Genomic DNA, 5000 nt, shown 5'->3' with positions numbered 1-5000 from the left:
GGAGAAAATATTGTGAGAAAAAAAAGTAAAAGAAATATACATATATGAACTAATTAATAAGTATTTCTAGGGTTGGTAATTTTGTTTCCCTGTCCCTCCCCCCCCCCCCTAAAAATAAAAGTATATCTATGGTTGGTATTTTTGTTTCCCTGTCCCTTCCCCCCCTCCCCCCCAAAAAAAAGTATTTCTATGGTTGGTATTCTTGTTTCCCTGTCCCTCCCCCCCCAAAAAAAAAATATATATATATTTATGGTTGGTATTTTTGTTTCCCCTCTCCCTCTCCCCCCAAAAAAAAATAATGATAATAATTATGATTTTAAAAACATCTACCTTGCTGTAGGACAACCCCCCCCCCCCCGAACAAAATTTTCTCACTCTCTCCTCTGAAAAAAAATTGCTTTAAGCTTCACCTTCTGCCCATCAAAGAAAAAAAATCCTCCCACTGAAGAATTATTTTCCCCTCCCCCTTCCCCCCCCCCCACTTAGGAAAAATTTCCCTCCCCCATTCCGTCTTCTTACTCCTGACGCAAATAAAATCCTCTCACTGAAGGATTTTTTTTCCCTCCCCTTCCATCCACTGAAGGAAATTTCTCACCCCCTTCCCTCTTCCCCCCACCGAAGAAGAAGAAGAAGAAAAGAAAAAAGATAGAAGGCAACCACCCCCACCCCTCCGACTTCCCCCTTCCTCCGGTTCCCCTACCCCCCCCCCCCCTGCCCTTTTCCACTCGTCTTCCCCGGCGTCGGGACGCGAGCGGCGGCGGCGGCGGCGGCGGTGTCGGTGTTGTCGGGAGGTCGGGATGCTTGAGCTCTCGAAGGCGTCGCGTTAACTGGTGCCGAGATTGCACGTGCATGGATGGGGGGGGAGGGGGGGAGGGGGGGAGGTTGAAGGATGGGGGTGGGTGGGAGGGGAGTATAGGGGGTATGAGGGGAGGGAGAGAGGAAGGAGGGGTAGGGGAAGACGGGATGGAAGGGAAGGGGGTTTAGGGGATGGGGGAGGAGGGGGGAACGGGAGGGAGGAGGGGATGGAGGATGGGGTGAGGGGGAAGGAGGAGGGGTTAAGTAGGGGGATGGGGTAGGGGATAGGCTAAGAGGAGGATGGGGTATGGGGAAACGAGAAGAGGGAAGAGGTAGGAAGAGAGGGGGAGAGAAAAGGCTTGTGGGGGAGGGAAGGGGAAAGGGGGAGAATTGAGCCAGGAAAAAGTCGCCTAGAATGTATTCAGAAAACTGCGTTGTTGAGCTCCTAGGCCAATTAGGCTAATATGGAAGGGGGTGGCGAGGTAGGGGGGAAGGGGGGGTTATGTGTGAGGGAGCGGAAGCGGCCATGTTTTAAGGGCTGAGCGTTTACGGGTGCGGAGGGGGGAGGGAGGGAGGAGAGAGGAAAAGGGGGACGGGAACGGGGGAGGAAGAGGAGGGAGGAGGAGAAGGAAAAGGAGGTGGAGGAAGAGGGAATGGGGGGAGGAAGAGGAGGGAGGAGGTGAAGGAAGAGAAGAGAGGAGGAGGAAGAAGAAGAGAAGGAAGAAAAAGGAGAGAGGAGGAGGAAGGAGGATAGAAGAGAGAGAGAGAGAGAGAAAGAGGAGGGGTGGGTGGGTAGGGGTAGGAGTAGGAAGAAGGTGGCGTTAGCGGTGATTATCCTCTCTTTACCCTTTCCCCTCCAACCCCCTCCCCCCTCTCCCCTTCTCCTCCATCCTCCTCCTCCGCCTCCCCCCATTCTCCTTCATCCCTACTCCTCCTCCTTTCCCCCTTCCTCCCCCCCATTCACCTTCCTCCCCCTTCCCCCATTCACCTTCCTCCCTACTCCTCCTCCTCCTTCCTCCCCCCCATTCTCCCTCCCCCTCCTCCTCTTCCTCCCCACTATTTCTTCCTCCCTCCCCCATTCTCCTCCTTCCCTCTCTTCCCCCCCCCCCCCCCCCCCGCGCAACACCGCCACCACCCCCGCCTCGTTGAGTGATTACGACCCGCTAATTAGGGATGCCGATCTGTGACGGAAGGGATTGTTGGTTTGGGTTGGGCGGGTGGGGGGTTGGGGAGGGGGGGGTGGTGGGGGGTTGGGGAGAGGGTAAAGAAGGGAGGGAGGGGTTTGGTTGAAGGGGGAGGGGAAGGGAGGGAGGGTTGGGTAGGCTTGAGAGGGAGGGGAAGGGAGGGAGGGAGGGAAGGAATAGGTTTGAGGGAAGGGATGAAATGGAAATGGAGAGGTGGATGGGAGGGAGGGGAAGAAGGGAAAGAGATGGGGGAGGGAGGGGAGGAAGGGAAAGAGAACCAGAAGAAAGATAGGAGGGAGGGAAGGAAAGAGAAGAGGGATAGGGGAGACAGAGGAAAGGGCGGGGAGGGGAGGGAATGGGGAGGGGCGGAATTTAGTTAGCTGTCCGGAGTTGGTTTTGCGTCATTCGAATTAAAGGAAGGGCGTGAGGGTGGGCGGGGGTGGGCTGGGTGGGGAGAAGAGGTGGGGTTGGGGTATCCTAAGAGAGGGGGGGAGTGGGTAGGGCGTAAATGGGTGGCTGGGTAGTGGGCTTGGAGGCGCGCGCATGTGTGTGTGTGTGTGCGTGTGTGCGTGCGCGTGTGGCATATTTGTATATGGGTGTGGTGGTTTATAGCTTTCGTGGGCGTAGGTTTAATCTTTTATTGTTTATTTATTTATTTGATTCTTGGTCTCTTTATTATTTTTGACCTATTTTAATGATATTCCAAATAAGGCGTATAATCTACGATCGATTGACATTCATTTCCGTTTGAATATGATATCATAGGGGGTCGGGGGGGGGGGGACCTCGCAGGACCTCCAGGCATCGAAAAGGAAGCTAAAGGAGGAGGGGGGGAGGGATGCCTCAAAGTTGCAATGTTTCAAGGGTTGACGTTCCCATACATGTTGCAGGGTAGTCCCCGATTGCAAGATCGTAACGAGTTGCAGCTGAATCGGCGTCGATATATATATATATATATATATATATATATATATATATATATATATATATATATATATATATACATACATACATACATACATACATACATACATACATACATACATACATACATACATACATACATATAGGACTATCATCTAAGTTGCATTAGATAATGGGCACTTTTTAATAATATCCTTCGATAAGTAGTCGAAGTGATAACTGTTTTTAGGACAACTCTAATAGATATTGAACGGTACTGTCTAGTATAGTCCTATGAGATACTGTTACGCACTTTTATGTACTATTAGGTGATCTGCTATTAATGTGATATATGTTGATTACTATTATTGTGCTATATTATAATCATCTATTAATGTACTGTTAGATAATCTACCCTTAATGTCCTATCAAGTAGTCAACTATTATTGACCTACTAGACGATCTACCAATGCGATGTTAGATTTTCTATTATTAATGTGCTATTAGAGCGTCTGCTGCGAACGAGTCCTCGATCGGAAACTTCCAACTTCCCGACTGTGCACGAAGTTCGGTCTCGTTCATAATGAGGGAGGGAAACGGCGCCCTTGGACCTGGGGAATGTTATCTCGGAATGGGCGTGGCTCCCGAGGGGTGGGAGGCTCTCCCCTCGTGAGGAGGCGGGTGTCTTTGTGGGGAGGGGGAGGGGCTTAGAGAGAGAGGGGGGGAAGGGGGGAGAGAGGCAGGTAGATAGACCGACAGGAAGGCAGGCGTACGCAGACGGAGAGAGAGAGAGAGAGAGAGAGAGAGAGAGAGAGAGAGAGAGAGAGAGAGAGAGAGAGAGAGAGAGAGAGAGAGAGAGAGGAGAGAGCAAGAGAGAGAGAGAGAGAGAGAGAGAGAGGTGGAAAGAGAGGAAGTGAGTGAGCAAGAGAGAGAGAGAGAAAAAAAAAGAAACAGAGACAGAGGCAGAGAGGAATAGGCAAAAACACAAAGGGGGAAGTACAGAGACACAGGGAAAGAAAGAGACAGCTCGGCGCTTGTTTTTAACTCGCCGGAGCCTTCTGTATGGCCTAAAGTCTCGGGGAAGACGCCAACGCAAGAGCGGGAGGGGGGGAGGGGGGAGGGGGAGGGGGAGGGGGACAAGAGGTAAGGAAGGGTAGGGGGAGGAGAGGGGAGCGAAAGGAGTGGTGGAGGGGGGGAGGGGTAGAGTGAGAATCGGCAGAAATGAGTGGGTGGGAGAGATAATGAAGAAAACGAGGGATGAAGAGAGAGAAAGAGAGAAAGGGCGTACTAACAAGAAAAATAATGAATAAGGGAGAAGACGTGGAGAGAGAGAGAGAGCGAGAGTGACAGGGAGAAAGAGAGAGAAGGAGAGCGAGTACGAGGCAGGAGAACAGAGAAAGGTGGAGAAATATTAGAATGGAGTTCGAAAAGAGAAAGAGAGAGAAAAAAACGTGTGCGTGTGCCGCCGAGGAGTATGGTGGGGGAGGGGGAGGGGGGAGGGAGAGTAAGAGGGTAAGGGAAGACAAGGAGAAATACGGGAGGAAGGAGGAGGAGGAGGTGGAGGAGGTGGTGGTGGTGGTGAATGGAAGACGAGAAGGAAGATCAAAAATAGGTTGATAGGTGGAGGAATGATGACAAGAGGAAAAGGAGGTAGAAAAGGATGATAAGCAAGAACGTCTTAGAACAAGAGTAGAACAAGGAGCAGGGATATATTATGATAATGGTGGAGGAGGAGTAGGAAGAATAAGAAAAGATAAGGAGAAGAAGAAGGGAAGAGGAGAAGTGGGAACGAAATTATAGAGGTGGTAGAGGTAGAGAAAAAGAAATAGAGCGAGAAGGAGAAGGAGGAAAAGGTGGAGGAGGAGGAGGAATAGGAAGAGGTGGAGGAGGAGAAGTAGAAATAGGAGGAGGAGGAGGAGGAGGAGGAGGAGAACTAGGAGGAGGAGGAGGAGGACTAGAAGGAGGAGGAGGAGGAGAACTAGAAGGAGGAGGAGGTGGAGGAGTAGTAGGAGGAGCAGGAGGAGGAGGTGTCGCAGGCCTGAGACGCCAGTAGGTCTTGCGAATTTGAGGCGGGGTTTCTGCTTGCTTGCCTGATCGATAACCTCCTCGCTCTGCCTT

Source organism: Penaeus vannamei, chromosome 36 (genome assembly GCF_042767895.1).
Source record: "Penaeus vannamei isolate JL-2024 chromosome 36, ASM4276789v1, whole genome shotgun sequence".
Taxonomy (NCBI): Eukaryota; Metazoa; Arthropoda; class Malacostraca; order Decapoda; family Penaeidae; genus Penaeus; species Penaeus vannamei.
The sequence above is the reverse complement of the archived record's forward strand: the minus strand, read 5'-3'. Positions refer to the sequence as shown.